The 15,813-nt window shown below is 43.4% G+C and overlaps 1 protein-coding gene across 1 annotated transcript in view; it reads right to left on the bottom strand.

The window, feature by feature from the left end:
- The window catches only part of IL12RB2 (interleukin 12 receptor subunit beta 2), a 112,519-nt gene extending 107,547 nt beyond the window's left edge, over positions 1–4,972 (bottom strand). Inside the window, exons 1-2 of the mRNA XM_030206182.1 lie at positions 4,912–4,972; positions 1,542–1,645 (exon numbers count right to left, since the gene is read on the bottom strand). The gene's annotated coding sequence lies outside the window, so the exon portion shown is untranslated. The remainder of the gene's footprint in view (positions 1–1,541; positions 1,646–4,911) is intronic.
- Between the last annotated feature and the right edge of the window lie 10,841 nt (positions 4,973–15,813).

Raw genomic sequence — 15,813 nt, 5'->3', positions numbered from 1 at the left:
TCAGTGGCATTGAGAAAGACAGCCTTAGGCTACTAGACTGAAAAGACATTTCCCAGACTTTCATATCTACTGTACATTAAAAAAATAAGGTGGTTGCAGATGTGGGAGAATTGGTTTGGAAGAGAAATGTTGTGTAAAGAGAAGAATTTGTAGCTCTATGAAAAAATCACAACTGGAAATTGAATTGTTGCTCAATACCATCCAGGTTTTCAGTGAAGATATTGCCATGGAATTTGATTAGAAGATAAATGTACCTCCCCTAGCTATGAAAAAGGGAAAAATGGTTAACAATGAAGGCATAGAAATGCCTCATAATAATATCATCATGGGACTGGACAGTGAAGGAACCTACAAATGTCTGAGAATCCTACAATCGAATAACATCAAACAAACCATGGTAAACAAGACAACCATCAAAGAATAAATCAGAAGAGTTAGGAAAATCCTGAAGGCTAAGCTTAATGGTGCTCCAAACAGTGGAAGAGGAGACATGGGCCCTGGCTGCCTACATTAACCATAATGAAGACGACGCACTAAAACTAGTAAATCAGCAAGGCTTACTTAAGATCAAAGAAGCCAAGCACATCTATCGACGAGAACAAATAAGAAATCAAAAAGAAAAGTTGCACAATAAACCACTGTATAAAAGACACTGAAGGAAAAGTCAACAATTCCAAAATGTGGCAGTGGCTGAAGAGAGAAACAGAAAGACATATCAGCACAGGAACAAGCGCATCAAACAAATGCAATAAAAGCTAAAAAAAACTGATCAAACATCCAATGACAGCAAGTGCTGATTATGCAAACAGATGAAGAGGCTGGTGCGGCAAAATGAACAAGCCAAAATGCTCTGGGACTTCAGGACACTGGCTGCCACACAATGCACCTGAAATCCCTGTGGTTGAGAAGAAGCAGGTGTGGATCACAGATATGGCAAATACCAAGAGGCATTCATGTTGAAGGCAAACAGTTGGAGAAGATCACGAATTATTATTTTTTTTGTAATGTATGTTTATTGGTGTATGGAGTCAGATACAAACATTTTATGGAAAGATCACAAATGATGAAGACTTGAAGACGAAGTTTACCGTCTCTGGTGAAAACCAGCAGTTGTGGTCCGTCTAGTAATTGGTGCCCTTGGAACAATACTGAAAGACCTGGAACAATATCTGACCACGCTGGGAATTGACAAAATCACATCTGTCAACTAGAGAAGGCTGTGCTACTTATTAGAAATTTCATTTATTGTGTTGGATGCTGCCATTGGAAAATACACCAAACCTCCTCATAACACTTTGGTTAATTCTTCATTAAATACCAATGCTTGCCACAAATTATATGAGATAAAGTAGAATACATTAGAATGAAAAATTAAGCACAAATCAATACATTTAACTTAGAAATTATATTTTTGGGTAAGAAATTTACCTTGCTAATTCCTTCAAACTGAAACATTTATGTTCCTGAGCCAAAAGCACACACAGGTTGAATCGGCACAGAATTTACCTACATAACTTCTTTACAACAATATTGAGAGATACCTGAAAATATCCACATGATGGAAGTAAACATCTCCTCAGTCTGTGCCAGCTTTAGCGACCTGAGCCAAAACCCTGCATGGCTGGAAGAAGCATAGCTGCAGTATCTTCAGAGTCCAATTTCCCCAGAACAAATTTGGTTGACGATTTTGTGATGTTGCAAGAAAAACAGAACACAGATTACATCAAAACAGGGATGACAGACGAAAAACACGAAAGAAATGCTTTGCAGAAAAAAACCTGTCCCTTTTCATCTGGTGCTCTGGCCACTGTGCAGACTTCCTCCCCCTTATGAGCAAGCACAGGGTGTTTTTTCAAGCAATTAAAGTAAATCACTTCTCTTCCAATAAACCGAAAACACACAGTAAGGAGTGTGAAAAGCCTAATTTCATGCAACATGCAAAACCCACATGAGGGAAAAAAAACCTTCTAGAGGGATCCCTTTTAGCAAAGTACAGTATAGGGTTAGAACAAGGACATCTGCCATTTATACATGATATAAATCATCTGTAAGAAAACCAGTATCAGATTTGCGAGGTTTAAGGAAGCGTTAGTGAGAATGTCATTGCTACAGTATAATAACTTCAGAAACAGGGATTCCCACCTTTCCTTATCCTTAACTCCCCACCCCACCAACCCATTCCTTTAACCCCACCCATTCTTTTAAACACTCTTAGCCCCCTTTTTAACAAATAAAGCAAGTGCAACAGTACAGAGTGAACAAAAAGGCTACAGCTTCTTTATAGTAAACAGTTAAAAATGCAAGAACAAATAACCAGATAACTTTGTCTTAGCCTGAGTTACATCAAAGCCATCAAACTTAATTTGCTCCTACATCAAAGTGGATACATGTCCCTGGGCCTGCCTCAGCCAAGCAAGGGCCTTGGTGCTGGTATGTCACTCTTTGATTACCCTCTGGCTCAACCTCTTGAGCCAGAGACCCTATAGCTCAGGCTCCCATCTGCTGTGACAATGCCTCACCCTCACCCTCAGCCCCCAAGCCCTCAGCACTACCGGCAAATGAGGGAGGGTGGGCACTAAAAGCCATCTCCAAGGAACATGAAAAGCCCTGTTCCCTGGAGGCTTTTGATCCACCCATCCCAGAGCAACAAGACCCCCTCCACCACTCCTAAGTATAGTATGGCTTACTTTTAACCAGCTGAGCCATCGATCTCTCCCCCCCCCCACAAACCTCTGACCTGCCCACCTTCCTAGCCCCTCGAAGGAAAGAAGAGCCCCCCTACTCATCAGTTATGGGTCGCTCTCAAGACAGGCTCTCGAGCTTAGAAATTCCAGGGAGATGGCGGAGTTTTACTTTTCCTTAACAAAACATTTTATTTTACCAAGCATATATTTTCCACATTTTACACTTAAAGAAGACAACATGGTCGAAATTGAAATTCCTTTTGCTCTTGATCCTCTGCTACTGAAATGAGTCAGGCTACAAAAAGTTGAATTTTTAATTCAATAAAGGTTATCAATAGAAATCAAACAAAATAAAACATGGAAAAGAAAATAAGATGATACCTTTTTTATTGGACATAACTTAATACATTTCTTGATTAGCTTTCGAAGGTTGCCCTTCTTCGTCTGATCGGAAATAAGCAAATGTGCTAGCTGACAGTGTATAGGAGTGGCCTAGTGGTTAGGGTGGTGGACTTTGGTCCTGGGGAACTGAGGACCTGAGTTTGATTCCCACTTCAGGCACAGGCAGCTCCTTGTGTCTCTGGGCAAGTCACTTAACCCTCCATTGCCCCATGTAAGCTGCATTGAGCCTGCCATGAGTGGGAAAGCGTGGGGTACAAATGTAACAACAATATATAAGTGAAAACATTCAAGCATTCAAGGGAACCAGTTTCGGATAATTCTGCTGTTGGTCCAGTCATACATAACACCGTGTACAATCTCATCTTACCATGGTGTTTCTGTCCAGTCCACGTGGACTGGACACAAGATGTACCACAGAGATGAGCAATTTTCATTTGGAGTAAAGTCCCTACAGAGGAAAACTGTCTGACTTGCTCAAGTTTTCTGTAAGAACAGGACGTGTACTTTTCTTGGCGGAATTGAGAACATTTCCTCTTAAAAACAAGGCTACAGGCTTCTGGAACGTCAGATCCTCAAGGCTAGCTCTAATCAGATCAACAGGTTGAATTTGCTGAACAACAAGGGCTGTGTGCTGCTCAGGGCCCAGCTGTTGCTGGAAAATAAATACACTGCAGCACCAAGAATTATTTAGCATCCTTTGGAAAACTGTGTTTCCTGCTTTGATTATCTTCATTCTGATGGACACTAGACTGGCCTCTCTACAACTAGTGCAGTTGTGTCCATAATAGCTGCAGAGGATTATTTTAGAAGCTCATGAATTGGGGGGGGGGGGGGATAGGATGGGTTAACTGCCTGGGGTGCAAGCAGGGTCACACTAAGAGTTAAGGTAAATAGTATAGTATTTGCATGCGAATAATGGGAAAGCGTGACAAACTACATCACCCCCCTGGCACCCTTAATCCATCTCTGCTGAAGCTGACCACCAGTAGGCAAACAACCTTCCTGAAATCCAATGCATTTTGAGGAAGTGCTAGCTGAGGTCTTTAGCCAGCAAAAGTAAACGAGCAGAGGAGGCCCCCCTCTTACTGGGTGACTTCTCTGCGGTTTTTCATTCAGATAGTTTCCTTTGACACCTCTGTCCTCAGTCTGCCCCCCCCCCCCCTTACTTCCTGCACTTCTGAGTACCAGCACTTGCAACATCTCATTTTTTAGAGGTTTATTTTAACACTGCATATAGAAAGATTTATTAATTTTATTTATTTATAAAATGTATACCATGCTTAAACCATACCAAAATCAAAAGACAGATTCAAAACAAATCTATCCATAAACAAGCTGAATTAAAGTGTTTTCTCTGTTTTCTGATTTATCTACCCTGTATAATCAAACAGACTTTGAAATCTATGTTAATACAGATGCAAATGATACCACTTTTATTACCAGTGTGGTTAGGAAAATTCATCATGTACAATAACATATATATATATATATATTTTTTTTTTTTTGTTTGTTTGTTTGTTTTAAGGCTTCACAACCTATAGACTCCAGTTTTTCCCCAGGACTTGAACAAAATCTTGCTGTCCCCTAAAGTTCGCCGGCAAGTCATTAAAAGGAATTTATTGCTGGAGGCACCAATGAAGCCAGTCACACATTGGCCTCTAAAATTTATGCTATTCAGAGATCTTAGTGATGCTGCCTCTTATAGCTGTAGACCTTGCTTGAAACACCTAAACTCTTGCTCCCAGGATGGGGAAGGCTGAACAGCCGGAGGCGGGGGAAACTCCAGGTCTCTTCCATCCCTCCCAGGTCCTGAGCCCCGACTCACCTGCAGGATTGTCCCAGCTCTAGCACTGCCTGTTCTTGTGCTTCTCCTCTCCTCGGTGAAGTGACTGTGAGAGATGCTCCTTCCCTCTGTCACCTTTATCAATCCTCCGCCCCTGGAGACTGCCCTCCCTGGGTCACCAGGATCAGGGTTGCTGGAGAGCCCGCTCGGTTCTGTGCCCCCGCCACCCACCCCCTCCCTATCTCCTGAGCGCATTTGTCCTGGGGTTCACTGCTCCAGCTCATGGGACTCAGTGTGCAGTGCATATAATCTCTGCAACACTATACAGTAAGTACACGATCAGGCACCTACCCCTTTACAGCCACTGCTTAATCTGACACTTTTAGCACTACAGGTGACGTCGTACAGTGGCACCTCAAACCAGCACCCTAAGATTGCAATGCTAAAACTAAAGCCTACCTTGTAGCCAAAAGGGAACTGGAACTGTGGGGCAGGGGGAAGGGACAGGGCAGGTGCAGCAGGAGAATAGAGGTTGGATTAGAGAAGTACAGTGACTGTTTTTTTTCTGTTCCACCCCAGGTTCATTCCTTCACTTCCTGTTCCCTACAGTCTGCATGGAAAGGAGGGGCTGGAACAGAACATCCCTTCTGCTGTGGAGTTTGAACAGAAGTGGTGGAACTGAATCCAAGCTCCTTCCCTAAAAAGTAAACTCTGGTTTAAACCCCAACCCCCCCCCCCACCCCCCACCAAACAGGCACTGCAGCACTCTACAGCCATTGCATCCTCCAGTACCTTTATCACCCTCTGGGGAACTATACAGCAGCTGCTTATCCAGCACCTTGGCACTGCTAAAATCCAAGCACCATTTTTCTGCAAAGGTAGGTACAAATCTAATTGCAGAAGACAGTTTTGGACCTAGCAAAAGTGAAAATGGATAAGCCCATGGGGATCAGATGGGTTACATTCTCAAACTAGATACAGAAACAGGCAGACAAAAACTGAACTGAAAACCCCAAGAAGCCACATGTTGCATGCAGTGCAATAGAAGAGGAAATGTACTTTGCAAAACTCAGAGCTATCAGAGATGCTCCTTTCCCAAAACTGACAGGAAATCAGACTTCCCCAAAAAAGGGGGAAGGGAAAGGGAAATGATATACTGCCTTTCTGAGATTTTTGCAACTACATTCAAAGTGGCTTATGTATATTCAGGTACTTATTTTGTACCAGGGGCAATGGAGGGTTAAATGACTTACCCAGTGTCACAAGGAGCTGCAGTGGGAATTGAGCTCAGTTCCCCAGGATCAAAGTCCACTGTACTAACCACTAGGCTACACAGGAGAAGCTCCCTTCAATCCTGCTGGAAACAGGAGAAACAGCAGCAAAATATATACCCTGCCACTAGGCAGGAAATGGGAGGGAGAGGGGGAGCTGCACCAGCTGGAGACCTTGACCTCATGTCTCCAGATCCCACACTAGGTGTGATAGGGCAGTAGGCAAAGCTAAAGGGTGCCAGGGTGCATAGGGAAAGGAGGTGATAAGGGTAGTCTCTGTTGACAACGCCCTCATCCTCCCCGTCTCTTCAGCCCGCAATCTCGGAGTCATTTTCGACTCCTCCCTCTCCTTCTCTGCCCATATCCAGCAGACAGCTATAAGACCTGTCGCTTCTTCCTCTATAATATTAGCAAAATTCGCCCATTCCTTTCTGAACAGACCACCCGAACCCTCGTCCACTCGCTCGTTACCTCTCGTCTTGACTATTGCAACCTTCTCCTCGCTGGCCTCCCGCTTAGCCACCTATCCCCCCTTCAATCTGTCCTAAACTCCGCCGCACGTCTTATCTACCGCGTGAACCGATACTCTCATATCACCCCTCTCCTCAAGTCGCTTCACTGGCTCCCGATCCGCTACCGTATACAATTCAAGCTTCTCCTATTGACCTTTAAGTGCACTCAATCTGCAGCCCCCCATTACCTCTCTACCCTCCTCTCCCCGTATGTTCCCACCCGTAACTTCCGCTCTCAGGACAAATCACTCCTATCTGTACCCTTCTCCACCACCGCTAACTCCAGACTCCGCCCCTTCTGCCTCGCTTCACCCTATGCCTGGAACAGACTTCCTGAGCCCATACGCCGTGCACCCTCCCTGCCCATTTTCAAGTCCTTACTCAAGGCCCGTCTCTTCTCCCTTGCTTTTGGCGCCTAACCACCTTCCCCATTCCTGATACCTACACTGACTACATAGCTTATTACCTTTAGATTGTAAGCTCTCTTGAGCAGGGACTGTCCTTCCCCTTGTCTAAACTTGTACAGCGCTGCGTAACCCTGGCAACGCTATAGAAATGCTAAGTAGTAGTAGTAGTAGTAGTAGAGCTGGTATTATGGACCCTGAACCTTTAGGCTTCTAGATCTCCTCATTCCTGCCAATTAAATTTTAGGGCCCCCCATGAGATTTTAATATGAAATTCAGCAATCATGATCACCCTGATATCATTCCTTCCAAAACAAGAATGCATAATTGGACATTTTGGGGGTCATTTATTTATTTTATTGTGCATAATATACAGCACAGTGGTATACAATTAAAAATTGTCTAGAGGGACTAAAAGAGATTCAAGTTGAGGAAATAAAAGGAACTCCTCACACTGGAGCTCAGGACTGAACCATATCACCCAGTTTTTCAAAAACTGTTGAACTTGGCTCCTCAATCAGACAAAACCTCTTTAAGAAGTAATTAGCTCAGGACTGAACCTTCTCACCCAGTTTTCAAAAAACTGCTGAATAATTAGTACCTCAATCAGACTTAACCCTCATAGAAGTGGGTTTATTAAGAATAAGGTGAGAGAAGAAATCTTGGTAAAGTGTTTTTAAAACACAAACAGGTTTATTTCAAAAGACAATTTGAAATCAGAAGATTTTCAGCTCTCTATTCCCCGTACTTGCTGTCAAAATATGGAACTCTCTACCTATTCCCATCAGAACAGAAAACAGCTACCTCAGCTTCAGGAAGAGGCTAAAAACCATTCTCTTTCGGAATACTGCTTCCTAATAATCCATCATGACTTCTACTTCCTAGTATCATCCATTATCCTTTCCTTTATTGTTTTTGGTCTCATGCATTACACCAATGGTCTCTAATGTTTCTCATACCTCACACTAACACTCTCTGCTTTTGCCTCATCTAGAATGTAAACCACACTGAACCCTGGAAAGGGGATATTAGCGGCATACAAGAATTGAATTGAAATAAGTAAAGAATAAATATTTTAAACCAGCAATTCCTGTCAGATAAAAATACAGCTGTATGTTAAAATAACTTCTTTAAAGTGCCTCAGGTGTGAAGTACACAGGAATGAGTAAATTGCAAACAAAAAACAATTTTTTTTAACAGCGATAACCAATTTCCTCAACAGTTAACCCTGAGTGTATTCAAGAACTGCTCTGATACTCAAACTCTAACAAGTTCTTCAATCAACACAAGTTCAACCCAAGACATTTATCAGGTAAGTTTTTTTTATTTTGATTTGACCTTTAATCTTTTAAGGTGTTCTATCTTATTGTAACTTTCCTTTAAGTTTTGATTAATTGAGTTATTGTTTTTCCTGTTTTCCAGGTGTCTTAACTACCCAGTATAGGATCACCCTACTCTCGCACAGGTAAGTACAAAACCCCACCCCAGCGCTAGCAAAGTCCCTTGACGTGCTTCCTTTTGGAGATGTGCTTTGTGTTGTGGTGAACACTTATCTGTAGGCCTCTCTTGTCTAGAATTTGGCCTTGCTTGCGGAGAGGCCCTTGCTGCTCCAGTGATGCAGTGTTCCTCAGCTGCTCTCCTCTGAAGCTGATATCCTGACTCTGCAAATAACTAAAAGGAAGGTGAACGCTACCTCCCTTTCCTTTTAAAGTAGGTACACTCTCTGTGGGTGTTTCAGACACTGTGGGACCTCTCTAGCTAATTTTAAATAAAAGATAATTCTGCTCCCTGCAGAAGGTTCCTATTCTAGCACTGTTTTCCTTACTCTAAAGGAGCATTAACTGTAGTCTCAGCCCACTCATTCAACACAATACTTTTACACCTTTCCTGGCCATTGCATTAAACATTTGCAACCACTGTTTCAGTCAATCAATGTCCCACCAAACTTCTCCAAGCGAAGCTTCTCTTAAACAAGCTCACACAGTATATATTAGCAGTCCCATGCTGGCTGAATCACTCTCCAAATAAATAAAAATTAGTCACTACAAGTATCTTTCCAGCAGTACTTCAGCACCAGTTCACTGGTACTAAGTCAAAATAAAAATGTACTGTCTTAAACACTATTCCTCAAAGCCAGTCTCATCAGATACACTTCCCCAGACACATGACTTTATTAAGAATTCCTTCTTATCCACTTTAGCACTTTCCAGCACATTTCTACACTTTCTTTCTGCACACACTAATCAGAGCTGCACACACGCATCGACACTATTCCAAATCCTGAGCTCTTCTGGCAACTGTCAGTGTCACAAAAGCTGTTGCTCAGGTAATGGGGACTTGGCAAAGGCCACCTGTTCCCTCTTGGCCAATCAGTCACTAGTATACAGAATGTTTACTTTTTTTCCTCCGTATAGAAAAAAATTGAAGAAATCTCCATTTTGAAAGCTATTTATCTTATTGACTTGAATAGGAAAAATAGATTTTCTAATAAAATACAGTGAAGGTTACACAGAATTTTGACGAAAATAATCCAGAAACCCAATACAGATCATTATAATCCAGAGCAACGTTCCAAAATTTTAAAATATCACCTTTTTAAAAAAGTTACACATTTATTTTTTTACTAAACTTGATCTCATAACACAATGAAATCTCTCTAAATTCTCAAGAAAGGTCTAAACAATTTTTTCTTCTTACAGCTTCAACCATTGGACTCCCAAAATTTGCAATTTTAAAGGCCCCAGACCCTCTGCACCAAAAACAGCAAATAAAACACTTAAAACATTTTCTTTAAGGGTCCACAACATCTGAACTGGCCTTTTTAGAACCACCAGACTCCTTAGCACAATAAGAACTTTAGGGCTTGGGATCTCTTCCTAAAGTTACAAAAAGTGACCATAAAAAAATACATGCCAGTGGCTGCCTATGACCAGATGTGGTAGCCTGCCGGGCAGCAATAACAATTGAGGCCCAGGCTTTTCTAAGGCCTACTAGAGCTCCGATGTGCATAAACGCACATGTGTGAGCCACTGCACATGTGCAGGAGCTGCAGCAGGCCAGGTGTGAAGCTGGCCATTTTCCTGCCAACCTGACTCTTCTGCCCCTGCATTCGCGGTAGCATGCCTAGTCGCACTTGCTGCATTTTGGGTCTCCTCCAGCCCCCAAACTGACCTCAAAATAAGTCTGGGCCAGCCCCAGATCAGTCCAAAACATCTTGTCCTGACCCAAGACTGGCCCATCAGCATCACAGGGACATTAGAGCCCCCCTGTTCGTGTAAGCTCGTTTTTTCCCCTTTAAATCTTTAACCCTTTACAGTAGATTTGCTGTATGACCTGAATGACTGTTTTAAAAAGAGGTTTCTATTATTTCACAATATGCCTGATACTGAGAAGGTTCATGTTGCTGTTACTGAGATAACACTAGAACTAGCCTTTTTTTCTGTAGTGTAAGTTTTATGGGGAAATGAAAACCTTTTGATGCTTTAAGGGTTTCTTACATTGATCTACTTGAGCATTCTAAAAAGTTCTACCTCACTATGGTAGCATGAGTGAGGACGGTCTGTGGGGCCAGGTAAGACAAGCCACACACAGTCAGCAAGTTACAGTGGAAACAAATAATATTTATTAAAGGTGTCTGGTAAGGGCTCCTGTTCACTTCACAGGAAAGGAGGAATCAATACTCAACTAGTTCTGTAAATATAACAGTCTCCTTGGGTGACCTGCTCCTACAGGGCCACAGTATACATTAATGTCTTTCTCTCAGCAGCAGTTCTTACTGGTCTCTGGCCTGGTCCCTGGATCCAGAGATACAAGCACAGTCTCTAGCAGGCACACAAGGCTGGCAGCCAGCCAGGTCAAAATACAAACTCTTCAAGCTTCCAAGCTAACCTCGGCCTACCTGAACGTAGTGGTCACAGTTTCTCAGCTTCAGGGTGGAGCCATCTTAGGCATCCCTGCTTCCATCTGGACCCCCTTAATCTAGCTCTGGCCTGGTCTTTTATACTTCTGGGGCTATGCCCTCCTGGCTCCATCCCTCTTGTGTCATTTTCCCCTTGGGTGGTATTTTGGGGTTTTAAGGTGGCTCTTACACTGTGAGGGAGTGTTCTTAAGGAGAAGTGGCAGCGTCCCATAGACTTCCTCACACCCACTGTAGACGATTCTCATTTACATCACCCTCCCTGTTACTACTTGCTCCATAATAAGAAGCTCTGTTGAGTAATGCAAAAAATTACGTTCCACCTCCACCTATTGGAGAAATTCCTCCCAGTGCCCATGATGAAAAAGGTAATAGCTGCATTGAATGTACTCTTGGTGATGGTGAAGATAAAATTGTAATGGAATTTAACAAGTCATAGAGAAGCACAGAGAATGGTACAGAAGTACTGAGATAAGAGAGAACATGCAGAGAGAGAGAGAGGTGGTTACAACTTTAAACAGCAATGCAATGGTATGACTGCACTGGCTTCCATGAAGGCACTGGAGTAATCCCAAATTTCAGTGATTGCAAGGAGGCTGGAGTGTTTGGGTAACAGCCTTATTAATTTTGATGCCTTGAACATTATTGCAAAACTTAGTAATAGAAAATGGAAGGGGGTCTGGGGATAAAATATTATTTTTGTAAGAGGGCAGTGGTGGGAAAAGGGTTGAGATAGGGGTGGGGAGGGAAGGAGTTGGGCTGCATATGGGAATTTACATATGCTCATCCACCCAAAGTGGAAGATTCTTAACTGGGCAGACTGGAAAGACAGTTTTACCTATGTGTTTCTGTATTATTTTCACAGCACTATGTAATGACTACTTAACCCAACAACTTCAGGAATGGAAAAAATGTTAGAGAAAATCTCCTGGAAGGAAAATCTTCTGCACAAAGCTCTGGATATCTGCTTTTGCCCAAAATGTAAATGTGATCCTACATTCTGAAAACGTAGAAGCTAAACTTCCATGCTTTTTCAAAATTTCAAAATTATTTGAACACTTGCTAACTTTGATAAACTACAGATTTGCTTTGAGAAAGTTTGGTGTGTCAGATAACATAAAAGCTGGGGTGTCTTTTGCATGCAGTGACTTTCACCATTCAGACAGGAAGCCAACAGGTTTTGGCCAGTGGTGCAAATCTCGACGTCTTAATAATTTCTTGTCAAGCTTCTTCCACACCTTCAAAGAGAAAGAATAGAGCACTTGCTGTCTATACTGCACCTCAACACCAGCAGAGGCAACCATAGCAACAGGATACAAACATTTAGCAAATCGGAAGATGGGTACCGTGTCCTTCTCACAGGGTCGTCCAAATTGTTATAATCGAAAGCCGATTTTGGGCGTCCCCAACTGCTTTCCATCGCGGGGACAACCAAAGTTCCTGGGGGAGTGTTGGAGGCATAGCAAAGGCGGGACTTGGGCGTGCTTAACACATGGGCGTCCTCGACCCATAATGGAAAAAAAAGGGCGTCCCTGACAAGCATTTGGACGACTTTACTTGGTCCAGTTTTTCTTACGACCAAGGCACAAAAAGGTGCCCGAACTGACCAGATGACCACCGGAAAGAATCAGAGATGACCTCCCCTTACTCCCCCAGTGGTCACTAACCCCCTCCCACCTTCAAAAAAGAACTTTAAAAATATTTTGTGCCAGTCTCTATGCCAGCCTCAAATGTCATACTCAGGTCTATCGCAGCAGTATGCAGGTCCCTGGAACAGTTTTAGTGGGTGCAGTGCACTTCAGGCAGGCGGACCCAGGCCCCCCCCCCCCCCCCCCCACCTGTTACACTTGTGGTGGTAAATGTGAGCCCTCCAAAACCCACCAGAAACCCACTGTACCCACATCTAGGTGCCCACTTCACCCGCAAGGGCTGTGGTAGTGGTGTACAGTTGTGGGTAGTGGGTTTTGGGGGGGGGTTGGGGGGCTCAGCACACACGGTAAGGGAGCTATGTACCTGGGAGCTATTTCTGAAGTCCATTGCAGTGCCACTCTAGAGTGCCCGGTTGGTGTCCTGGCATGTCAGGGGGACCAGTGCACTACGAATGCTGGCTCCTCCCATGACCAAAGGGCTTGCATTTTGTCATTTCTGAGATTTGTGTCCTTGGTTTCCATTATCACCGAAAATCAAAAACGACCAAGTCTAGGGACGACCTAAATGTCAAGATTTGGGCGTCCCTGACCGTATAATCGAAACGAAAGATGGACGCCCATCTTGTTTCGATAATACGGGTTTCCACACCCCTTTGCCGGGACATCTTGCGAGGACGTCCTCAGGAAAACTTGGGCACCCCTTTCGATTATGGGTGCCCTGGTTTAAAGTCCATTGTACTGACCACTAGGCTGTCCCTCTGCTTTGCAAGAACATTTGTGTGGACATTTTTGAACAAATGCTGCCAGACAGATATCCTTGTCCCTGTTTTTTTGACATTCATAATTGGGACGTTTCAGTTTGTAAAGTGGCTGTTCATTTTGGATGTTTTCACGTATTTTTGAACAGGAAACCCTGACTTATTTCCTGTTCAAAAATGGCTGAGATGGACTTTCTCTTTGGACGTTATGAGCAGGACATTCCAATTCTGACTTTCGAAATTGCCTCTCCACATCTTTTTTGAAATGCGGTGATCAGAATTGCGCACGATACTTAAGATCTGGTCTCACCATGGAGCAATATAGAGGCATAATAATATTCTATGTTTTATTTTCTATTCTTTTCCTAATAATTCCTAACATTCTGTTTGCTTTTTTGGCCACCACTCCACACTGAGAAGAAGATGTCAATGTATTGTCCAGGATAACACTTAGATATTTTTCTGGGTGATGACTCCTAATGTGGAACCTAATATCATGTAGCTATAATTTAGGTTATTCTTCTCAATGTGCATAATTTTGCACTTGTTCACATTAAAATTTAATCTTCCATTTCGACGCCCAGTCTTCTGATCTTTCAAGGTTCTCCTGCAATTTCTCACAGACCTCATGCAATTTAACAACTTTGAATAGTTTTGGGTTATCTGAAAATTTGATCACCTCACTCTTTGTTCCCGTTTCCAGATCATTTATAAATATGTTAAAAGCACCAGTTCCACTCCACCATTTACATTCCTGCAGTTAGAGAATTGGTCATTTAACCCTATGCTCTATTTTCTGTCCTGCACAATAAATTTCTTAATAGATAGAACAAGGGGTAAGCAGAGGTAGAGTAACTGGAGTTTGATAAGCGTGACTAACTTAAGGAAAAATTACATATAGAGTCATAGAAGGTATATTAGAGGATGACCGAAAAGTTTGGGGTTTTTCTCAGTTTCGTCCAAAACCGAAACTGCTGCAGAAACTTAGTGTCTGGTCTCAGCTGAAACCAGGGGCGTAGCCAGACCTCGGCGGGAGGGGGGCCAGAGCCCAAGGTGGGGGGCACTGTTTAGCCACCTCCCCCTGCTGCCATCCCCCCCGCCACTTTGGACCCCCCTGCCGCAACTGCAACCCCCCCTCCGCCACCTGCCCGCGCTCCCTCTGCCCTGCTGCTGCATCGGGTACCTTGTTTGCTGGCGGGGGTCCCCAATCCCCGCCAGCCGAAGAGTCTTCTTCAGTGCTGGTTGACTCCAGCGCCTTCGTTGTGTGATCATCTGTTTCTGCCTTACGTCCTGCATGGGGCTACATGCATGGTGCAGGACGTAAGGTGTCAGAAACAGATGATCACACAACGAAGGTGCCGGAGTCGACCAGCGCTGAAGAAGACTCTTCGGCTGGTGGGGATTGGGGACCCCCGCCAGCAAACAAGGTACCTGATGATGCAGCGGCGGGGGGGGGGGGGTCAAATGTAGAGGGGGCCAAGGTGTAATCTGTGGGGGCCCATGCCCCCGTGGCCCCATGTAGCTGCGTTCCTGGCTGAAACCCAAACCAAAAACTAAAGTTTGGTTGTGAGAATGTGAACCAATGAGGCCTACTGTGGATTGTCAGAGCTTGCAGTCGGCAGCCCTGTGCTAAACCCACAGGAGATTATTACCCTCCAGTCCCAGGAACTGCAAATACAGGCTGACACTGGGAGAACCATTTTAACAAGGACTTCCCAACAGGTTTGGCATGTTTAGGCTCCCAAGTCAGTGCTAATATAGTTAAATATCCTCTGACATAGGAACTTTGTGAGAATGTTAAAAAAAAAAAAAAAAATATATATATATATATATATATATAATTAGAAGTTTTTTATGCTTACCCAGACTACGCACCCTGGTCATCCAGATCCTTTTATCTTCACTTATCAGCAATGTGTATTGAGAGATGTAGCTCTTCTGGAACAGAAGAAGTCACATATTTATTGTAATCTTAGCAAAGTAGAGTATCAAGCTAACATTTCTCTTTCAAAAAACATGGAGATCATCATAAAGCCTGCCAATAAAGGTGGCGGTGTGGTGATTTTAAATAGAAGTGTATATATAGAAGAGATTGAGAGACAATTGAGTGATTGTGATTATTACCGTAGACTTTGGGAAGCTTGCCAGGTGCCCTTGGCCTGGATTGGCCGCTGTCGTGGACAGGATGCTGGGCTCGATGGACCCTTGGTCTTTTCCCAGTATGGCATTACTTATGTACTTATGACTTGACTCTGAATGGTTATTATCAGAAATTAAGACCTTTGTAAGTATTGGCTATTTTAGTAGGTTGCAATACTGGTCATGAAAAGGAATGTTTACTCCTGCTGGCTACCAGCATCCACAATTCCTTAGTCCAGCCTTTCATTTTGGGGTCCTCTTTGCCCTGGATTGGGTAACCTGCTGGTCATCTGCT

The sequence above is a fragment of the Microcaecilia unicolor genome, chromosome 6, assembly GCF_901765095.1.
Source record: "Microcaecilia unicolor chromosome 6, aMicUni1.1, whole genome shotgun sequence".
NCBI lineage: Eukaryota > Metazoa > Chordata > Amphibia > Gymnophiona > Siphonopidae > Microcaecilia > Microcaecilia unicolor.
This window is presented reverse-complemented; position numbering and strand designations above follow the sequence as displayed.